We start from the raw sequence: 24,824 nt of genomic DNA on the forward strand, positions 1-24,824 counted from the left end.
ACAAAACTTATGTAACTTTGAGGGAACGTATATGTCAACTTCATGTCAGAATCTCGTCAATGTATGTCCAAGGGTTTGGACGATAGAGACATTTTAATTTTTCGAGATTATTCGAAAGTCAATTCTTAAAAGGCAAATATCTCCCGATCTGTAGGAATCTGAGGGACAAAACTTATGTCACTTTGATGGAACGGATATGTCAACTTCCTGTCAGAGTCACGTCAATGTATGTCCAAGGGTTTGGAGGATAGAGACATTTTAATTTTTCGAGATTATTCGAAAGTCAATTTGCGAAAAGGCAAATATCTCCCGATCTGTAGGCATCTGAGAGACAAAACTTATGTCACTTTGAGGGAACGTATATGTCAACTTCATGTCAGAATCTCGTCAATGTATGTCCAAGGGTTTGGAGGATAGAGACATCTTAATTTTTTGAGATTATTCGAAAATCAATTTTTTAAAGGCAAATATCTCCCGATCTGTAGGAATCTGAGAGACAAAACTTATGTCACTTTGAGGGAACGTATATGTCAACTTCCTGTCAGAGTCACGTCAATGTATGTCCAAGGGTTTGGAGGATAGAGACATTTTAATTTTTCGAGATTATTCGAAAGTCAATTTTTGAAAATTCAAATATCTCCCGATCTGTAGGAATCTGAGAGACAAAACTTATGTTACTTTGAGGGAACGTATATGTCAACTTCATGTCAGAATCTCGTCAATGTATGTCCAAGGGTTTGGACGATAGAGACATTTTAATTTTTCGAGATTATTCGAAAGTCAATTTTTTAAAGGCAAATATCTCCCGATCTGTAGGCATCTGAGAGACAAAACTTATGTCACTTTGAGGGAACGTATATGTCAACCTCATGTCAGAATCTCGTCAATGTGTGTCCAAGGGTTTGGACGATAGAGACATTTAAATTTTTAGAGATTATTCGAAAGTCAATTTTAAAAGGCAAATATCTACCGATCTGTATGCATCTGAGAGACAAAACTTATGTCACTTTGAGGGAACGTATATGTCAACTTCCTGTCAGAGTCACGTCAATGTATGTCCAAGGGTTTGGAGGATAGAGACATTTTAATTTTTCGAGATTATTCGAAAGTCAATTTTTAAAAGGCAAATATCTCCCGATCTGTAGGAATCTGAGAGACAAAACTTATGTCACTTTGAGGGAAAGTATATGTCAACTTGCTGTCAGAGTCACGTCAATGTATGTCCAAGGGTTTGGACGATAGAGACATTTTAATTTTTCGAGATTATTCGAAAGTAAATTTTTGATAAAGCAAATATCTCCCGATCTGTAGGAATCTGAGAGACAAACCTTATGTCACATTGAGGGAACGTATATGTCAACTTCATGTCAGAGTCACGTCAATGTATGTGCAAGGGTTTGGAGGATAGAGAAATTTTAATTTTTCGAGATTATTCGAAAATCAATTTTTAAAGGCAAATATCTCCCGATCTGTAGGAATCTGAGAGGCAAAACTTATGTCACTTTGAGGGAACGTATATGTCAACTTCCTGTCAGAGTCACGTCAATGTATGTCCAAGGGTTTGGAGGATAGAGACATTTTAATTTTTCGAGATTATTCGAAAGTCAATTTCTGAAAAGGCAAATATCTCCCGATCTGTAGGAATCTGAGAGACAAAACTTATGTCACTTTGAGGGAACGCATATGTCAAGTTCATGTCAGAATCTCGTCAATGTATGTCCAAGGGTTTGGACGATAGAGACATTTTAATTTTTCGAGATTATTCGAAAGTCAATTATTAAAAGGCAAATATCTCCCGATCTGTAGGCATCTGAGAGACAAAACTTATGTCGCTTTGAGGGAACGTATATGTCAACCTCATGTCAGAATCTCGTCAATGTATGTCCAAGGGTTTGGACGATAGAGACATTTTAATTTTTCGAGATTATTCGAAAGTCAATTCTTAAAAGGCAAATATCTCCCGATCTGTAGGAATCTGAGAGACAAAACTTATGTCACTTTGAGGGAACGTATATGTCAACTTGCTGTCAGAGTCACGTCAATGTATGTCCAAGGGTTTGGACGATAGAGACATTTTAATTTTTCGAGATTATTCGAAAGTCAATTTTTGAAAAAGCAAATATCTCCAGATCTGTAGGAGTCTGAGAGACAAAACTTATGTCACTTTGAGGGAACGTATATGTCAAGTTCATGTCAGAATCTCGTCAATGTATGTCAAAGGGTTTGGACGATAGAGACATTTAAATTTTTCGAGATTATTCGAAAGTCAATTATTAAAAGGCAAATATCTCCCGATCTGTAGGCATCTGAGAGACAAAACTTATGTCACTTTGAGGGAACGTATATGTCAACTTCGTGTCAGAATCTCGTCAATGTATGTCCAAGGGTTTGGACGATAGAGACATTTTAATTTTTCGAGATTATTCGAAAGTCAATTCTTAAAAGGCAAATATCTCCCGATCTGTAGGAATCTGAGGGACAAAACTTATGTCACTTTGATGGAACGGATATGTCAACTTCCTGTCAGAGTCACGTCAATGTATGTCCAAGGGTTTGGAGGATAGAGACATTTTAATTTTTCGAGATTATTCGAAAGTCAATTTGCGAAAAGGCAAATATCTCCCGATCTGTAGGCATCTGAGAGACAAAACTTATGTCACTTTGAGGGAACGTATATGTCAACTTCATGTCAGGGTCTCGTCAATGTATGTCCAAGGGTTTGGACGATAGAGACATTTAAATTTTTCGAGATTGTTCGAAAGTCAATTTTTCAAAGGCAAATATCTCCCGATCTGTAGGCATCTGAGAGACAAATCTTATGTCACTTTGAGGGAACGCATATGTCAACTTCATGTCAGAATCTCGTTAATGTATGTAAAAGGGTTTGGACGATAGAGACATTTTAATTTTTCGAGATTATTCGAAAGTCAATTTTTAAAAGGCAAATATCTCCCGATCTGTAGGCATCTGAGAGACAAAACGTATGTCACTTTGAGGGAACGTATATGTCAACCTCATGTCAGAATCTCGTCAATGTATGTCCGAGGGTTTGGACGATAGAGACATTTTAATTTTTCGAGATTATTCGAAAGTCAATTATTAAAAGGCAAATATCTCCCGATCTGTAGGCATCTGAGAGACAAAACTTATGTCACTTTGAGGGAACGTATATGTCAACTTCATGTAAGAATCTCGTCAATGTATGTCAAAGGGTTTGGACGATAGAGACATTTTAATTTTTCGAGATTATTCGAAAGTCAATTATTAAAAGGCAAATATCTCCCGATCTGTAGGCATCTGAGAGAAAAAACTTATGCCACTTTGAGGGAACGTATATGTCAACTTCATGTCAGAATCTTGTCAATGTATGTCCAAGGGTTTGGACGATAGAGACATTTTAATTTTTCGAGATTATTCGAAAGTCAATTTTTAAAAGACAAATATCTCCCGATCTGTAGGAATCTGAAAGACAAAACTTATGTCACTTTGAGGGAACGTATATGTCAACTTCATGTCAGAATCTCATCAATGTATGTCCAAGGGTTTGGACGATAGAGACATTTTAATTTTTCGAGATTATTCGAAAGTCAATTTTTAAAAGGCAAATATCTCCCGATCTGTAGGAATCTGAGAGACAAAACTAATGTCACTTCGAGGGAACGTATATGTCAACTTGCTGTCAGAGTCACGTCAATGTATGTCCAAGGGTTTAGACGATAGAGACATTTTAATTTTTCGAGATTATTCGAAAGTCAATTTTTGAAAAAGCAAATATATCCAGATCTGTAGGAATCTGAGAGACAAAACTTATGTCACTTTGAGGGAACGCATATGTCAAGTTCATGTCAGAATCTCGTCAATGTATGTCCAAGGGTTAGGACGATAGAGACATTTCAATTTTTCGAGATTATTCGAAAGTCAATTATTAAAAGGCAAATATCTCCCGATCTGTAGGCATCTGAGATACAAAACTTATGTCACTTTGAGGGAACGTATATGTCAACTTCATGTCAGAATCTCGTCAATGTATGTCCAAGGGTTTGGGCGATAGAGACATTTTAATTTTTCGAGATTATTCGAAAGTCAATTTTTAAAAGGCAAATATCTCCCGATCTGAGGGAATCTGAGAGACAAAACTTATGTCACTTTGAGGGAACGTATATGTCAACTTCCTGTCAGAGTCACGTCAATGTATGTCCAAGGGTTTGGAGGATAGAGACATTTTAATTTTTCGAGATTATTCGAAAGTCAATTTTCGAAGAGGCAAATATCTCCGGATCTGTAGGAATCTGAGATACAAAACTTATGTCACTTTGAGGGAACGTATATGTCAACTTCGTGTCAGAATCTCGTCAATGTATGTCCAAGGGTTTGGACGATAGAGACATTTTAATTTTTCGAGATTATTCGAAAGTCAATTATTAAAAGGCAAATATCTCCCGATCTGTAGGAATCTGAGAGACAAAACTTATGTCACATTGAGGGAACGTATATGTCAACTTCATGCCATAGTCACGTCAATGTATGAGCAAGGGTTTGGAGGATAGAGACATCTTAATTTTTCGAGATTATTCGAAAATCAATTTTTTAAAGGCAAATATCTCCCGATCTGTAGGAATCTGAGAGACAAAACTTATGTCACTTTGAGGGAACGTATATGTCAACTTGCTGTCAGAGTCACGTCAATGTATGCCTAAGGGTTTGGACGATAGAGACATTTTAATTTTTCGAGATTATTCGAAAGTCAATTTTTGAAAAAGCAAATATCTCCCGATCTGTAGGAATCTGAGAGACAAAACTCATGTCACTTTGAGGGAAGGCATATGTCAACTTCATGTCAGAGTCACGTCAATGTATGTCCAAGGGTTTGGAGGATAGAAACATTTAAATTTTTAGAGATTATCCGAAAGTCAATTTTTAAAGGCAAATATCAACAGATCTGTTGTCATCTGAGAGACAAAACTTATGCCACTTTGAGGGAACGTATATGTCAACTTCATGTCAGAATCTCGTCAATGTATGTCGAAGGGTATGGACGATAGAGACATTTTAATTTTTCGAGATTATTCGAAAGTCAATTTTTAAAAGGCAAATATCTCCCGATCTGTAGGAATCAGAAAAAGACAAAACTTATGTCACTTTGAGGGAACGCATATGTCAACTTCATGTCAGAGTCTCGTTAATGTATGTCCAAGGGTTTGGAGGATAGAGACATTTTAATTATTCGAGATTATTCGAAAGTCAATTATTAAAAGGCAAATATCTCCCGATCTGTAGGAATGTGAAAGACAAAACTTATGTCACTTTGAGGGAACGTATAAATCAACTTGATGTCAGAGTCACGTCAATGTATGTCCAAGGGTTTGGAGGATAGAGACATTTAAATTTTTAGAGATTATTCGAAAGTCAATTTTTAAAAGGCAAATATCTCCCGATCAATAGGAATCTAAGAGACAAATCTTATGTCACTTTGAGGGAACGCATATGTCAACTTCATGTCAGAGTCTCGTCAATGTATGTCAAAGGGTTTGGACGATAGAGACATTTAAATTTTTCGAGATTATTCGAAAGTCAATTATTAAAAGGCAAATATCTCCCGATCTGTAGGAATCTGAGAGACAACACTTATGTCACTTTGAGGAAAAGTATATGTCAACTTGCTGTCAGAGTCACGTCAATGTATGTCCAAGGGTTTGGACGATAGAGACATTTTAATTTTTCGAGATTATTCGAAAGTCAATTTTTGAAAAAGCAAATATCTCCCGATCTGTAGGAATCTGAGAGACAAACCTTATGTCACATTGAGGGAACGTATATGTCAACTTCATGTCATAGTCACGTCAATGTATGTGCAAGGGTTTGGAGGATAGAGACATCTTAATTTTTCGAGATTATTCGAAAATCAATTATTTAAAGGCAAATATCTCCCGATCTGTAGGAATCTGAGAGACAAAACGTATGTCACTTTGAGGGAACGTATATGTCAACTTGCTGTCAGAGTCACGTCAATGTATGTCCAAGGGTTTGGACGATAGAGACATTTTATTTTTTCGAGATTATTCGAAAGTCAATTTTTGAAAAAGCAAATATCTTCCTATCTGTAGGAATCTGAGAGACAAAACTCATGTCACTTTGAGGGAAGGCATATGTCAACTGCATGTCAGAGTCACGTCAATGTATGTCCAAGGGTTTGGAGGATAGAGACATTTAAATTTTTAGAGATTATTCGAAAGTCAATTATTAAAAGGCAAATATCTACCGATCTGTAGGCATCTGAGAGACAAAACTTATGTCACTTTGAGGGAACGTATATGTCAACTTCCTGTCAGTGTCACGTCAATGTATGTCCAAGGGTTTGGAGGATAGAGACATTTTAATTTTTCGAGATTATTCGAAAGTCAATTTTTTAAAGGCAAATATCTCCCGATCTGTAGGCATCTGGGAGACAAAACTTATGTCACTTTGAGGGAACGTATATGTCAACCTCATGTCAGAATCTCGTCAATGTATGTCCAAGGGTTTCGACGATAGAGACATTTTAATTTTTCGAGATTATTCGAAAGTCAATTCTTAAAAGGCAAATATCTCCCGATCTGTAGGCATCTGAGAGAAAAAACTTATGTCACTTTGAGGGAACGTATATGTCAACTTCATGTCAGAATCTCGTCAATGTATGTCCAAGGGTTTGGACGATAGAGACATTTTAATTTTTCGAGATTATTCGAAAGTCAATTATTAAAAGGCAAATATTTCCCGATCTGTTGGCATCTGAGATACAAAACTTATGTCACTTTGAGGGAACGTATATGTCAACTTCATGTCAGAATCTCGTCAATGTATGTCCAAGGGTTTGGGCGATAGAGACATTTTAATTTTTCGAGATTATTCGAAAGTCAATTTTTAAAAGGCAAATATCTCCCGATCTGTAGGAATCTGAGAGACAAAACTTATGTCACTTTGAGGGAACGTATATGTCAACTTCCTGTCAGAGTCACGTCAATGTATGTCCAAGGGTTTGGAGGATAGAGACATTTTAATTTTTCGAGATTATTCGAAAGTCAATTTTTGAAAATTCAAATATCTCCCGATCTGTAGGAATCTGAGAGACAAAACTTATGTTACTTTGAGGGAACGTATATGTCAACTTCATGTTAGAATCTCGTCAATGTATGTCCAAGGGTTTGGTCGATAGAGACATTTTAATTTTTCGAGATTATTCGAAAGTCAATTTTTTAAAGGCAAATATCTCCCGATCTGTAGGCATCTGGGAGACAAAACTTATGTCACTTTGAGGGAACGTATATGTCAACCTCATGTCAGAATCTCGTCAATGTATGTCCAAGGGTTTGGACGATAGAGACATTTTAATTTTTCGAGATTATTCGAAAGTCAATTCTTAAAAGGCAAATATCTCCCGATCTGTAGGAATCTGAGAGACAAAACTTATGTCACTTTGAGGGAACGTATATGTCAACTTCCTGTCAGAGTCACGTCAATGTATGTCCAAGGGTTTGGAGGATAGAGACATTTTAATTTTTCGAGATTATTCGAAAGTCAATTATTAAAAGGCAAATATCTCCCGATCTGTAGGCATCTGAGAGACAAAACTTATGCCACTTTGAGGGAACGTATATGTCAACTTCATGTCAGAATCTCGTCAATGTATGTCCAAGGGTTTGGACGATAGAGACATTTTAATTTTTCGAGATTATTCGAAAGTCAATTTTTAAAAGGCAAATATCTCCCGATCTGTAGGAATCTGAGAGACAAAACTTATGTCACTTTGAGGGAACGTATATGTCAACTTCATGTCAGAATCTCGTCAATGTATGTCCAAGGGTTTGGAGGATAGAGACATCTTAATTTCTTGAGATTATTCTAAAATCAATTTTTTAAAGGCAAATATCTCCCGATCTGTAGGAATCTGAGAGACAAAACTTATGTCACTTTGAGGGAACGTATATGTCAACTTCCTGTCAGAGTCACGTCAATGTATGTCCAAGGGTTTGGAGGATAGAGACATTTTAATTTTTCGAGATTATTCGAAAGTCAATTTTTGAAAATTCAAATATCTCCCGATCTGTAGGAATCTGAGAGACAAAACTTATGTTACTTTGAGGGAACGTATATGTCAACTTCATGTCAGAATCTCGTCAATGTATGTCCAAGGGTTTGGACGATAGAGACATTTTAATTTTTCGAGATTATTCGAAAGTCAATTTTTTAAAGGCAAATATCTCCCGATCTGTAGGCATCTGAGAGACAAAACTTATGTCACTTTGAGGGAACGAATATGTCAACCTCATGTCAGAATCTCGTCAATGTGTGTCCAAGGGTTTGGACGATAGAGACATTTTAATTTTTCGAGATTATTCGAAAGTCAATTATTAAAAGGCAAATATCTCCCGATCTGTAGGCATCTGAGAGACAAACCTTATGTCACTTTGAGGGAACGTATATGTCAACTTCATGTCAGAATCTCGTCAATGTATGTCCAAGGGTTTGGACGATAGAGACATTTTAATTTTTCGAGATTATTCGAAAGTCAATTATTAAAAGGCAAATATCTCCCGATCTGTAGGAATCTGAGAGACAAAACTTATGTCACTTTGAGGGAACGTATATGTAAACTTCCTGTCAGAGTCACGTCAATGTATGTCCAAGGGTTTGAAGGATAGAGACATTTTAATTTTTCGAGATTATACCAAAGTCAATTATTAAAAGGCAAATATCTCCCGATCTGTAGGAATCTGAGAGACAAAACTTATGTCACTTTGAGGAAACGTATATGTCAACTTCCTGTCAGAGTCACGTCAATGTATGTCCAAGGGTTTGGACGATAGAGACATTTTAATTTTTCGAGATTATTCTAAAGTCAATTTTTGAAAAAGCAAATATCTGAAAATCTGTAGGATTCTGAGAGACAAAACTCATGTCACTTTGAGGGAAGGCATATGTCAACTTCATGTCAGAGTCACGTCAATGTATGTCCAAGGGTTTGGAGGATAGAGACATTTAAATTTTTAGAGATTATTCGAAAGTCAATTTTAAAAGGCAAATATCTACCGATCTGTATGCATCTGAGAGACAAAACTTATGTCACTTTGAGGGAACGTATATGTCAACTTCCTGTCAGAGTCACGTCAATGTATGTCCAAGGGTTTGGAGGATAGAGACATTTTAATTTTTCGAGATTATTCGAAAGTCAATTTTTAAAAGGCAAATATCTCCCGATCTGTAGGAATCTGAGAGACAAAACTTATGTCACTTTGAGGGAAAGTATATGTCAACTTGCTGTCAGAGTCACGTCAATGTATGTCCAAGGGTTTGGACGATAGAGACATTTTAATTTTTCGAGATTATTCGAAAGTAAATTTTTGATAAAGCAAATATCTCCCGATCTGTAGGAATCTGAGAGACAAACCTTATGTCACATTGAGGGAACGTATATGTCAACTTCATGTCAGAGTCACGTCAATGTATGTGCAAGGGTTTGGAGGATAGAGAAATTTTAATTTTTCGAGATTATTCGAAAATCAATTTTTAAAGGCAAATATCTCCCGATCTGTAGGAATCTGAGAGGCAAAACTTATGTCACTTTGAGGGAACGTATATGTCAACTTCCTGTCAGAGTCACGTCAATGTATGTCCAAGGGTTTGGAGGATAGAGACATTTTAATTTTTCGAGATTATTCGAAAGTCAATTTCTGAAAAGGCAAATATCTCCCGATCTGTAGGAATCTGAGAGACAAAACTTATGTCACTTTGAGGGAACGCATATGTCAAGTTCATGTCAGAATCTCGTCAATGTATGTCCAAGGGTTTGGACGATAGAGACATTTTAATTTTTCGAGATTATTCGAAAGTCAATTATTAAAAGGCAAATATCTCCCGATCTGTAGGCATCTGAGAGACAAAACTTATGTCGCTTTGAGGGAACGTATATGTCAACCTCATGTCAGAATCTCGTCAATGTATGTCCAAGGGTTTGGACGATAGAGACATTTTAATTTTTCGAGATTATTCGAAAGTCAATTCTTAAAAGGCAAATATCTCCCGATCTGTAGGAATCTGAGAGACAAAACTTATGTCACTTTGAGGGAACGTATATGTCAACTTGCTGTCAGAGTCACGTCAATGTATGTCCAAGGGTTTGGACGATAGAGACATTTTAATTTTTCGAGATTATTCGAAAGTCAATTTTTGAAAAAGCAAATATCTCCAGATCTGTAGGAATCTGAGAGACAAAACTTATGTCACTTTGAGGGAACGTATATGTCAAGTTCATGTCAGAATCTCGTCAATGTATGTCAAAGGGTTTGGACGATAGAGACATTTAAATTTTTCGAGATTATTCGAAAGTCAATTATTAAAAGGCAAATATCTCCCGATCTGTAGGCATCTGAGAGACAAACCTTATGTCACTTTGAGGGAACGTATATGTCAACTTCATGTCAGAATCTCGTCAATGTATGTCCAAGGGTTTGGACGATAGAGACATTTTAATTTTTCGAGATTATTCGAAAGTCAATTTTTGAAAAAGCAAATATCTCCCGATCTGTAGGAATCTGAGAGACAAACCTTATGTCACATTGAGGGAACGTATATGTCAACTTCATGTCATAGTCACGTCAATGTATGTGCAAGGGTTTGGAGGATAGAGACATCTTAATTTTTCGAGATTATTCGAAAATCAATTATTTAAAGGCAAATATCTCCCGATCTGTAGGAATCTGAGAGACAAAACGTATGTCACTTTGAGGGAACGTATATGTCAACTTGCTGTCAGAGTCACGTCAATGTATGTCCAAGGGTTTGGACGATAGAGACATTTTATTTTTTCGAGATTATCCGAAAGTCAATTTTTGAAAAAGCAAATATCTTCCTATCTGTAGGAATCTGAGAGACAAAACTCATGTCACTTTGAGGGAAGGCATATGTCAACTGCATGTCAGAGTCACGTCAATGTATGTCCAAGGGTTTGGAGGATAGAGACATTTAAATTTTTAGAGATTATTCGAAAGTCAATTATTAAAAGGCAAATATCTACCGATCTGTAGGCATCTGAGAGACAAAACTTATGTCACTTTGAGGGAACGTATATGTCAACTTCCTGTCAGTGTCACGTCAATGTATGTCCAAGGGTTTGGAGGATAGAGACATTTTAATTTTTCGAGATTATTCGAAAGTCAATTTTTTAAAGGCAAATATCTCCCGATCTGTAGGCATCTGGGAGACAAAACTTATGTCACTTTGAGGGAAAGTATATGTCAACCTCATGTCAGAATCTCGTCAATGTATGTCCAAGGGTTTCGACGATAGAGACATTTTAATTTTTCGAGATTATTCGAAAGTCAATTCTTAAAAGGCAAATATCTCCCGATCTGTAGGCATCTGAGAGAAAAAACTTATGTCACTTTGAGGGAACGTATATGTCAACTTCATGTCAGAATCTCGTCAATGTATGTCCAAGGGTTTGGACGATAGAGACATTTTAATTTTTCGAGATTATTCGAAAGTCAATTATTAAAAGGCAAATATTTCCCGATCTGTTGGCATCTGAGATACAAAACTTATGTCACTTTGAGGGAACGTATATGTCAACTTCATGTCAGAATCTCGTCAATGTATGTCCAAGGGTTTGGGCGATAGAGACATTTTAATTTTTCGAGATTATTCGAAAGTCAATTTTTAAAAGGCAAATATCTCCCGATCTGTAGGAATCTGAGAGACAAAACTTATGTCACTTTGAGGGAACGTATATGTCAACTTCCTGTCAGAGTCACGTCAATGTATGTCCAAGGGTTTGGAGGATAGAGACATTTTAATTTTTCGAGATTATTCGAAAGTCAATTTTTGAAAATTCAAATATCTCCCGATCTGTAGGAATCTGAGAGACAAAACTTATGTTACTTTGAGGGAACGTATATGTCAACTTCATGTTAGAATCTCGTCAATGTATGTCCAAGGGTTTGGTCGATAGAGACATTTTAATTTTTCGAGATTATTCGAAAGTCAATTTTTTAAAGGCAAATATCTCCCGATCTGTAGGCATCTGGGAGACAAAACTTATGTCACTTTGAGGGAACGTATATGTCAACCTCATGTCAGAATCTCGTCAATGTATGTCCAAGGGTTTGGACGATAGAGACATTTTAATTTTTCGAGATTATTCGAAAGTCAATTCTTAAAAGGCAAATATCTCCCGATCTGTAGGAATCTGAGAGACAAAACTTATGTCACTTTGAGGGAACGTATATGTCAACTTCCTGTCAGAGTCACGTCAATGTATGTCCAAGGGTTTGGAGGATAGAGACATTTTAATTTTTCGAGATTATTCGAAAGTCAATTATTAAATGGCAAATATCTCCCGATCTGTAGGCATCTGAGAGACAAAACTTATGCCACTTTGAGGGAACGTATATGTCAACTTCATGTCAGAATCTCGTCAATGTATGTCCAAGGGTTTGGACGATAGAGACATTTTAATTTTTCGAGATTATTCGAAAGTCAATTTTTAAAAGGCAAATATCTCCCGATCTGTAGGAATCTGAGAGACAAAACTTATGTCACTTTGAGGGAACGTATATGTCAACTTCATGTCAGAATCTCGTCAATGTATGTCCAAGGGTTTGGAGGATAGAGACATTTTAATTTTTCGAGATTATACCAAAGTCAATTATTAAAAGGCAAATATCTCCCGATCTGTAGGAATCTGAGAGACAAAACTTATGTCACTTTGAGGAAACGTATATGTCAACTTCCTGTCAGAGTCACGTCAATGTATGTCCAAGGGTTTGGACGATAGAGACATTTTAATTTTTCGAGATTATTCTAAAGTCAATTTTTGAAAAAGCAAATATCTGAAAATCTGTAGGAATCTGAGAGACAAAACTCATGTCACTTTGAGGGAAGGCATATGTCAACTTCATGTCAGAGTCACGTCAATGTATGTCCAAGGGTTTGGAGGATAGAGACATTTAAATTTTTAGAGATTATTCGAAAGTCAATTTTAAAAGGCAAATATCTACCGATCTGTATGCATCTGAGAGACAAAACTTATGTCACTTTGAGGGAACGTATATGTCAACTTCCTGTCAGAGTCACGTCAATGTATGTCCAAGGGTTTGGAGGATAGAGACATTTTAATTTTTCGAGATTATTCGAAAGTCAATTTTTAAAAGGCAAATATCTCCCGATCTGTAGGAATCTGAGAGACAAAACTTATGTCACTTTGAGGGAAAGTATATGTCAACTTGCTGTCAGAGTCACGTCAATGTATGTCCAAGGGTTTGGACGATAGAGACATTTTAATTTTTCGAGATTATTCGAAAGTAAATTTTTGATAAAGCAAATATCTCCCGATCTGTAGGAATCTGAGAGACAAACCTTATGTCACATTGAGGGAACGTATATGTCAACTTCATGTCAGAGTCACGTCAATGTATGTGCAAGGGTTTGGAGGATAGAGAAATTTTAATTTTTCGAGATTATTCGAAAATCAATTTTTAAAGGCAAATATCTCCCGATCTGTAGGAATCTGAGAGGCAAAACTTATGTCACTTTGAGGGAACGTATATGTCAACTTCCTGTCAGAGTCACGTCAATGTATGTCCAAGGGTTTGGAGGATAGAGACATTTCAATTTTTCGAGATTATTCGAAAGTCAATTTCTGAAAAGGCAAATATCTCCCGATCTGTAGGAATCTGAGAGACAAAACTTATGTCACTTTGAGGGAACGCATATGTCAAGTTCATGTCAGAATCTCGTCAATGTATGTCCAAGGGTTTGGACGATAGAGACATTTTAATTTTTCGAGATTATTCGAAAGTCAATTATTAAAAGGCAAATATCTCCCGATCTGTAGGCATCTGAGAGACAAAACTTATGTCGCTTTGAGGGAACGTATATGTCAACCTCATGTCAGAATCTCGTCAATGTATGTCCAAGGGTTTGGACGATAGAGACATTTTAATTTTTCGAGATTATTCGAAAGTCAATTCTTAAAAGGCAAATATCTCCCGATCTGTAGGAATCTGAGAGACAAAACTTATGTCACTTTGAGGGAACGTATATGTCAACTTGCTGTCAGAGTCACGTCAATGTATGTCCAAGGGTTTGGACGATAGAGACATTTTAATTTTTCGAGATTATTCGAAAGTCAATTTTTGAAAAAGCAAATATCTCCAGATCTGTAGGAATCTGAGAGACAAAACTTATGTCACTTTGAGGGAACGTATATGTCAAGTTCATGTCAGAATCTCGTCAATGTATGTCAAAGGGTTTGGACGATAGAGACATTTAAATTTTTCGAGATTATTCGAAAGTCAATTATTAAAAGGCAAATATCTCCCGATCTGTAGGCATCTGAGAGACAAAACTTATGTAACTTTGAGGGAACGTATATGTCAACTTCATGTCAGAATCTCGTCAATGTATGTCCAAGGGTTTGGACGATAGAGACATTTTAATTTTTCGAGATTATTCGAAAGTCAATTCTTAAAAGGCAAATATCTCCCGATCTGTAGGAATCTGAGGGACAAAACTTATGTCACTTTGATGGAACGGATATGTCAACTTCCTGTCAGAGTCACGTCAATGTATGTCCAAGGGTTTGGAGGATAGAGACATTTTATTTTTCGAGATTATTCGAAAGTCAATTTGCGAAAAGGCAAATATCTCCCGATCTGTAGGCATCTGAGAGACAAAACTTATGTCACTTTGAGGGAACGTATATGTCAACTTCATGTCAGAATCTCGTCAATGTATGTCCAAGGGTTTGGAGGATAGAGACATCTTAATTTTTTGAGATTATTCGAAAATCAATTTTTTAAAGGCAAATATCTCCCGATCTGTAGGAATCTGAGAGACAAAACTTATGTCACTTTGAGGGAACGTATATGTCAACTTCCTGTCAGAGTCACGTCAATGTATGTCCAAGGGTTTGGAGGGTAGAGACATTTTAATTTTTCGAGATTATTCGAAAGTCAATTTTTGAAAATTCAAATATCTCCCGATCTGTAGGAATCTGAGAGACAAAACTTATGTTACTTTGAGGGAACGTATATGTCAACTTCATGTCAGAATCTCGTCAATGTATGTCCAAGGGTTTGGACGATAGAGACATTTTAATTTTTCGAGATTATTCGAAAGTCAATTTTTTAAAGGCAAATATCTCCCGATCTGTAGGCATCTGAGAGACAAAACTTATGTCACTTTGAGGGAACGTATATGTCAACCTCATGTCAGAATCTCGTCAATGTGTGTCCAAGGGTTTGGACGATAGAGACATTTAAATTTTTAGAGATTATTCGAAAGTCAATTTTAAAAGGCAAATATCTACCGATCTGTATGCATCTGAGAGACAAAACTTATGTCACTTTGAGGGAACGTATATGTCAACTTCCTGTCAGAGTCACGTCAATGTATGTCCAAGGGTTTGGAGGATAGAGACATTTTAATTTTTCGAGATTATTCGAAAGTCAATTTTTAAAAGGCAAATATCTCCCGATCTGTAGGAATCTGAGAGACAAAACTTATGTCACTTTGAGGGAAAGTATATGTCAACTTGCTGTCAGAGTCACGTCAATGTATGTCCAAGGGTTTGGACGATAGAGATATTTAAATTTTTCGAGATTATTCGAAAGTAAATTTTTGATAAAGCAAATATCTCCCGATCTGTAGGAATCTGAGAGACAAACCTTATGTCACATTGAGGGAACGTATATGTCAACTTCATGTCAGAGTCACGTCAATGTATGTGCAAGGGTTTGGAGGATAGAGAAATTTTAATTTTTCGAGATTATTCGAAAATCAATTTTTAAAGGCAAATATCTCCCGATCTGTAGGAATCTGAGAGGCAAAACTTATGTCATTTTGAGGGAACGTATATGTCAACTTCCTGTCAGAGTCACGTCAATGTATGTCCAAGGGTTTGGAGGATAGAGACATTTTAATTTTTCGAGATTATTCGAAAGTCAATTTCTGAAAAGGCAAATATCTCCCGATCTGTAGGAATCTGAGAGACAAAACTTATGTCACTTTGAGGGAACGCATATGTCAAGTTCATGTCAGAATCTCGTCAATGTATGTCCAAGGGTTTGGACGATAGAGACATTTTAATTTTTCGAGATTATTCGAAAGTCAATTATTAAAAGGCAAATATCTCCCGATCTGTAGGCATCTGAGAGACAAAACTTATGTCGCTTTGAGGGAACGTATATGTCAACCTCATGTCAGAATCTCGTCAATGTATGTCCAAGGGTTTGGACGATAGAGACATTTTAATTTTTCGAGATTATTCGAAAGTCAATTATTAAAAGGCAAATATCTCCCGATCTGTAGGAATCTGAGAGACAAAACTTATGTCACTTTGAGGGAACGTATATTTCAACTTGCTGTCAGAGTCACGTCAATGTATGTCCAAGGGTTTGGACGATAGAGACATTTTAATTTTTCGAGATTATTCGAAAGTCAATTTTTGAAAAAGCAAATATCTCCAGATCTGTAGGAATCTGAGAGACAAAACTTATGTCACTTTGAGGGAACGTATATGTCAAGTTCATGTCAGAATCTCGTCAATGTATGTCAAAGGGTTTGGACGATAGAGACATTTAAATTTTTCGAGATTATTCGAAAGTCAATTATTAAAAGGCAAATATCTCCCGATCTGTAGGCATCTGAGAGACAAAACTTATGTAACTTTGAGGGAACGTATATGTCAACTTCATGTCAGAATCTCGTCAATGTATGTCCAAGGGTTTGGACGATAGAGACATTTTAATTTTTCGAGATTATTCGAAAGTCAATTCTTAAAAGGCAAATATCTCCCGATCTGTAGGAATCTGAGGGACAAAACTTATGTCACTTTGATGGAACGGATATGTCAACTTCCTGTCAAAGTCACGTCAATGTATGTCCAAGGGTTTGGAGGATAGAGACATTTAAATTTTTCGAGATTATTCGAAAGTCAATTTGCGAAAAGGCAAATATCTCCCGATCTGTAGGCATCTGAGAGACAAAACTTATGTCACTTTGAGGGAACGTATATGTCAACTTCATGTCAGAATCTCGTCAATGTATGTCCAAGGGTTTGGAGGATAGAGACATCTTAATTTTTTGAGATTATTCGAAAATCAATTTTTTAAAGGCAAATATCTCCCGATCTGTAGGAATCTGAGAGACAAAACTTATGTCACTTTGAGGGAACGTATATGTCAACTTCCTGTCAGAGTCACGTCAATGTATGTCCAAGGGTTTGGAGGATAGAGACATTTTAATTTTTCGAGATTATTCGAAAGTCAATTTTTAAAAATTCAAATATCTCCCGATCTGTAGGAATCTGAGAGACAAAACTTATGTTACTTTGAGGGAACGTATATGTCAACTTCATGTCAGAATCTCGTCAATGTATGTCCAAGGGTTTGGACGATAGAGACATTTTAATTTTTCGAGATTATTCGAAAGTCAATTTTTTAAAGGCAAATATCTCCCGATCTGTAGGCATCTGAGAGACAAAACTTATGTCACTTTGAGGGAACGTATATGTCAACCTCATGTCAGAATCTCGTCAATGTGTGTCCAAGGGTTTGGACGATAGAGACATTTAAATTTTTAGAGATTATTCGAAAGTCAATTTTAAAAGGCAAATATCTACCGATCTGTATGCATCTGAGAGACAAAACTTATGTCACTTTGAGGGAACGTATATGTCAACTTCCTGTCAGAGTCACGTCAATGTATGTCCAAGGGTTTGGAGGATAGAGACATTTTAATTTTTCGAGATTATTCGAAAGTCAATTTTTAAAAGGCAAATATCTCCCGATCTGTAGGAATCTGAGAGACAAAACTTATGTCACTTTGAGGGAAAGTATATGTCAACTTGCTGTCAGAGTCACGTCAATGTATGTCCAAGGGTTTGGACGATAGAGATATTTAAATTTTTCGAGATTATTCGAAAGTAAATTTTTGATAAAGCAAATATCTCCCGATCTGTAGGAATCTGAGAGACAAACCTTATGTCACATTGAGGGAACGTATATGTCAACTTCATGTCAGAGTCACGTCAATGTATGTGCAAGGGTTTGGAGGATAGAGAAATTTTAATTTTTCGAGATTATTCGAAAATCAATTTTTAAAGGCAAATATCTCCCGATCTGTAGGAATCTGAGAGGCAAAACTTATGTCACTTTGAGGGAACGTATATGTCAACTTCCTGTCAGAGTCACGTCAATGTATGTCCAAGGGTTTGGAGGATAGAGACATTTTAATTTTTCGAGATTATTCGAAAGTCAATTTCTGAAAAGGCAAATATCTCCCGATCTGTAGGAATCTGAGAGACAAAACTTATGTCACTTTGAGGGAACGCATATGTCAAGTTCATGTCAGAATCTCGTCAATGTATGTCCAAGGGTTTGGACGATAGAGACATTTTAATTTTTCGAGATTATTCGAAAGTCAATTATTAAAAGGCAAATATCTCCCGATCTGTAGGCATCTGAGAGACAAAACTTATGTCGCTTTGAGGGAACGTATATGTCAACCTCATGTCAGAATCTCGTCAATGTATGTCCAAGGGTTTGGACGATAGAGACATTTTAATTTTTCGAGATTATTCGAAAGTCAATTATTAAAAGGCAAATATCTCCCGATCTGTAGGAATCTGAGAGACAAAACTTATGTCACTTTGAGGGAACGTATATGTCAACTTGCTGTCAGAGTCACGTCAATGTATGTCCAAGGGTTTGGACGATAGAGACATTTTAATTTTTCGAGATTATTCGAAAGTCAATTTTTGAAAAAGCAAATATCTCCAGATCTGTAGGAATCTGAGAGACAAAACTTATGTCACTTTGAGGGAACGTATATGTCAAGTTCATGTCAGAATCTCGTCAATGTATGTCAAAGGGTTTGGACGATAGAGACATTTAAATTTTTCGAGATTATTCGAAAGTCAATTATTAAAAGGCAAATATCTCCCGATCTGTATGCATCTGAGAGACAAAACTTATGTAACTTTGAGGGAACGTATATGTCAACTTCATGTCAGAATCTCGTCAATGTATGTCCAAGGGTTTGGACGATAGAGACATTTTAATTTTTCGAGATTATTCGAAAGTCAATTCTTAAAAGGCAAATATCTCCCGATCTGTAGGAATCTGAGGGACAAAACTTATGTCACTTTGATGGAACGGATATGTCAACTTCCTGTCAAAGTCACGTCAATGTATGTCCAAGGGTTTGGAGGATAGAGACATTTAAATTTTTCGAGATTATTCGAAAGTCAATTTGCGAAAAGGCAAATATCTCCCGATCTGTAGGCATCTGAGAGACAAAACTTATGTCACTTTGAGGGAACGTATATGTCAACTTCATGTCAGAATCTCGTCAATGTATGTCCAAGGGTTTGGAGGATAGAGACATCTTAATTTTTTGAGATTATTCGAAAATCAATTTTTTAAAGGCAAATATCTCCCGATCTGTAGGAATCTGAGAGACAAAACTTATGTCACTTTGAGGGAACGTATATGTCAACTTCCTGTCAGAGTCACGTCAATGTATGTCCAAGGGTTTGGAGGATAGAGACATTTTAATTTTTCGAGATTATTCGAAAGTCAATTTTTGAAAATTCAAATATCTCCCGATCTGTAGGAATCTGAGAGACAAAACTTATGTTACTTTGAGGGAACGTATATGTCAACTTCATGTCAGAATCTCGTCAATGTATGTCCAAGGGTTTGGACGATAGAGACATTTTAATTTTTCGAGATTATTCGAAAGTCAATTTTTTAAAGGCAAATATCTCCCGATCTGTAGGCATCTGAGAGACAAAACTTATGTCACTTTGAGGGAACGTATATGTCAACCTCATGTCAGAATCTCGTCAATGTGTGTCCAAGGGTTTGGACGATAGAGACATTTTAATTTTTCGAGATTATTCGAAAGTCAATTATTAAAAGGCAAATATCTCCCGATCTGTAGGAATCTGAGAGACAAAACTTATGTCACTTTGAGGGAACGTATATGTCAACGTCATGTCAGAATCTCGTCGATGTATGTCCAAGGGTTTGGACGATAGAGACATTTTAATTTCTCGAGATTATTCGAAAGTCAATTCTTAAAAGGCAAATATCTCCCGATCTGTAGACATCTGAGAGACAAAACTTATGTCACTTTGAGGGAACGTATATGTCAACTTCATGTCAGAATCTCGTCAAAGTATGTCCAAGGGTTTGGACGATAGAGACATTTTAATTTTTCGAGATTATTCGAAAGTCAATTCTTAAAAGGCAAATATCTCCCGATCTGTAGGCATCTGAGATACAAACCTTATATCACTTTGAGGGAACGTATATGTCAACTTCCTGTCAGAATCACGTCAATGTATGTCCAAGGGTTTGGAGGATAGAGACATTTTAATTTTTCGAGATTATTCGAAAGTCAATTTTTGAAAAGGCAAATATCTCCCGATCTGTAGGAATCTAAGAGACAAAACTTATGTCACTTTGAGGGAACGCATATGTCAAGTTCATGTCAGTATCTCGTCAATGTATGTCCAAGGGTTTGGACGATAGAGACATTTTAATTTTTCGAGATTATTCGAAAGTCAATTATTAAAAGGCAAATATCTCCCGATCTGTAGGCATCTGAGAGACAAAACTTATGTCACTTTGAGGGAAAGTATATGTCAACTTGCTGTCAGAGTCACGTCAATGTATGTCCAAGGGTTTGGACGATAGAGACATTTTAATTTTTCGAGATTATTCGAAAGTAAATTTTTGATAAAGCAAATATCTCCCGATCTGTAGGAATCTGAGAGACAAACCTTATGTCACATTGAGGGAACGTATATGTCAACTTCCTGTCAGAGTCACGTCAATGTATGTCCAAGGGTTTGGAGGATAGAGACATTTTAATTTTTCGAGATTATTCGAAAGTCAATTATTAAAAGGCAAATATCTCCCGATCTGTAGGCATCTGAGAGACAAAACTTATGCCACTTTGAGGGAACGTATATGTCAACTTCATGTCAGAATCTCGTCAATGTATGTCCAAGGGTTTGGACGATAGAGACATTTTAATTTTTCGAGATTATTCGAAAGTCAATTTTTAAAAGGCAAATATCTCCCGATCTGTAGGAATCTGAGAGACAAAACTTATGTCACTTTGAGGGAACGTATATGTCAACTTCATGTCAGAATCTCGTCAATGTATGTCCAAGGGTTTGGAGGATAGAGACATCTTAATTTCTTGAGATTATTCGAAAATCAATTTTTTAAAGGCAAATATCTCCCGATCTGTAGGAATCTGAGAGACAAAACTTATGTCACTTTGAGGGAACGTATATGTCAACTTCCTGTCAGAGTCACGTCAATGTATGTCCAAGGGTTTGGAGGATAGAGACATTTTAATTTTTCGAGATTATTCGAAAGTCAATTTTTGAAAATTCAAATATCTCCCGATCTGTAGGAATCTGAGAGACAAAACTTATGTTACTTTGAGGGAACGTATATGTCAACTTCATGTCAGAATCTCGTCAATGTATGTCCAAGGGTTTGGACGATAGAGACATTTTAATTTTTCGAGATTATTCGAAAGTCAATTTTTTAAAGGCAAATATCTCCCGATCTGTAGGCATCTGAGAGACAAAACTTATGTCACTTTGAGGGAACGAATATGTCAACCTCATGTCAGAATCTCGTCAATGTGTGTCCAAGGGTTTGGACGATAGAGACATTTTAATTTTTCGAGATTATTCGAAAGTCAATTATTAAAAGGCAAATATCTCCCGATCTGTAGGCATCTGAGAGACAAACCTTATGTCACTTTGAGGGAACGTATATGTCAACTTCATGTCAGAATCTCGTCAATGTATGTCCAAGGGTTTGGACGATAGAGACATTTTAATTTTTCGAGATTATTCGAAAGTCAATTATTAAAAGGCAAATATCTCCCGATCTGTAGGAATCTGAGAGACAAAACTTATGTCACTTTGAGGGAACGTATATGTAAACTTCCTGTCAGAGTCACGTCAATGTATGTCCAAGGGTTTGGAGGATAGAGACATTTTAATTTTTCGAGATTATACCAAAGTCAATTTTTGAAAAGGCAAATATCTTCCGATATGTAGGAATCTGAGAGACAAAACTTATGTCACTTTGAGGGAACGTATATGTCAACTTCATGTCAGAATCTCGTCAATGTATGTCCAAGGGTTTGGACGATAGAGACATTTTAATTTTTCGAGATTATTCGAAAGTCAATTATTAAAAGGCAAATATCTCCCGATCTGTAGGAATCTGAGAGACAAAACTTATGTCACTTTGAGGAAACGTATATGTCAACTTCCTGTCAGAGTCACGTCAATGTATGTCCAAGGGTTTGGACGATAGAGACATTTTAATTTTTCGAGATTATTCTAAAGTCAATTTTTGAAAAAGCAAATATCTGAAAATCTGTAGGAATCTGAGAGACAAAACTCATGTCACTTTGAGGGAAGGCATATGTCAACTTCATGTCAGAGTCACGTCTATGTATGTCCAAGGGTTTGGAGGATAGAGACATTTAAATTTTTAGAGATTATTCGAAAGTCAATTTTAAAAGGCAAATATCTACCGATCTGTATGCATCTGAGAGACAAAACTTATGTCACTTTGAGGGAACGTATATGTCAACTTCCTGTCAGAGTCACGTCAATGTATGTCCAAGGGTTTGGAGGATAGAGACATTTTAATTTTTCGAGATTATTCGAAAGTCAATTTTTAAAAGGCAAATATCTCCCGATCTGTAGGAATCTGAGAGACAAAACTTATGTCACTTTGAGGGAAAGTATATGTCAACTTGCTGTCAGAGTCACGTCAATGTATGTCCAAGGGTTTGGACGATAGAGACATTTTAATTTTTCGAGATTATTCGAAAGTAAATTTTTGATAAAGCAAATATCTCCCGATCTGTAGGAATCTGAGAGACAAACCTTATGTCACATTGAGGGAACGTATATGTCAACTTCATGTCAGAGTCACGTCAATGTATGTGCAAGGGTTTGGAGGATAGAGAAATTTTAATTTTTCGAGATTATTCGAAAATCAATTTTTAAAGGCAAATATCTCCCGATCTGTAGGAATCTGAGAGGCAAAACTTATGTCACTTTGAGGGAACGTATATGTCAACTTCCTGTCAGAGTCACGTCAATGTATGTCCAAGGGTTTGGAGGATAGAGACATTTTAATTTTTCGAGATTATTCGAAAGTCAATTTTTGAAAAGGCAAATATCTCCCGATCTGTAGGAATCTGAGAGACAAAACTTATGTCACTTTGAGGGAACGCATATGTCAAGTTCATGTCAGAATCTCGTCAATGTATGTCCAAGGGTTTGGACGATAGAAACATTTTAATTTTTCGAGATTATTCGAAAGTCAATTATTAAAAGGCAAATATCTCCCGATCTGTAGGCATCTGAGAGACAAAACTTATGTCGCTTTGAGGGAACGTATATGTCAACCTCATGTCAGAATCTCGTCAATGTATGTCCAAGGGTTTGGACGATAGAGACATTTTAATTTTTCGAGATTATTCGAAAGTCAATTCTTAAAAGGCAAATATCTCCCGATCTGTAGGAATCTGAGAGACAAAACTTATGTCACTTTGAGGGAACGTATATGTCAACTTGCTGTCAGAGTCACGTCAATGTATGTCCAAGGGTTTGGACGATAGAGACATTTTAATTTTTCGAGATTATTCGAAAGTCAATTTTTGAAAAAGCAAATATCTCCAGATCTGTAGGAATCTGAGAGACAAAACTTATGTCACTTTGAGGGAACGTATATGTCAAGTTCATGTCAGAATCTCGTCAATGTATGTCAAAGGGTTTGGACGATAGAGACATTTAAATTTTTCGAGATTATTCGAAAGTCAATTATTAAAAGGCAAATATCTCCCGATCTGTAGGCATCTGAGAGACAAAACTTATGTAACTTTGAGGGAACGTATATGTCAACTTCATGTCAGAATCTCGTCAATGTATGTCCAAGGGTTTGGACGATAGAGACATTTTAATTTTTCGAGATTATTCGAAAGTCAATTCTTAAAAGGCAAATATCTCCCGATCTGTAGGAATCTGAGGGACAAAACTTATGTCACTTTGATGGAACGGATATGTCAACTTCCTGTCAGAGTCACGTCAATGTATGTCCAAGGGTTTGGAGGATAGAGACATTTTAATTTTTCGAGATTTTTCGAAAGTCAATTTTCGAAAAGGCAAATATCTCCCGATCTGTAGGCATCTGAGAGACAAAACTTATGTCACTTTGAGGGAACGTATATGTCAACTTCATGTCAGAATCTCGTCAATGTATGTCCAAGGGTTTGGAGGATAGAGACATCTTAATTTTTTGAGATTATTCGAAAATCAATTTTTTAAAGGCCAATATCTCCCGATCTGTAGGAATCTGAGAGACAAAACTTATGTCACTTTGAGGGAACGTATATGTCAACTTCCTGTCAGAGTCACGTCAATGTATGTCCAAGGGTTTGGAGGATAGAGACATTTTAATTTTTCGAGATTATTCGAAAGTCAATTTTTGAAAATTCAAATATCTCCCGATCTGTAGGAATCTGAGAGACAAAACTTATGTTACTTTGAGGGAACGTATATGTCAACTTCATGTCAGAATCTCGTCAATGTATGTCCAAGGGTTTGGACGATAGAGACATTTTAATTTTTCGAGATTATTCGAAAGTCAATTTTTTAAAGGCAAATATCTCCCGATCTGTAGGCATCTGAGAGACAAAACTTATGTCACTTTGAGGGAACGTATATGTCAACC

Source organism: Zootermopsis nevadensis, unplaced genomic scaffold (assembly GCF_977971745.1).
Source record: "Zootermopsis nevadensis isolate Lab colony 2312 unplaced genomic scaffold, Znev_1.0 Znev_ptg000022l, whole genome shotgun sequence".
Classification (NCBI taxonomy): domain Eukaryota; kingdom Metazoa; phylum Arthropoda; class Insecta; order Blattodea; family Termopsidae; genus Zootermopsis; species Zootermopsis nevadensis.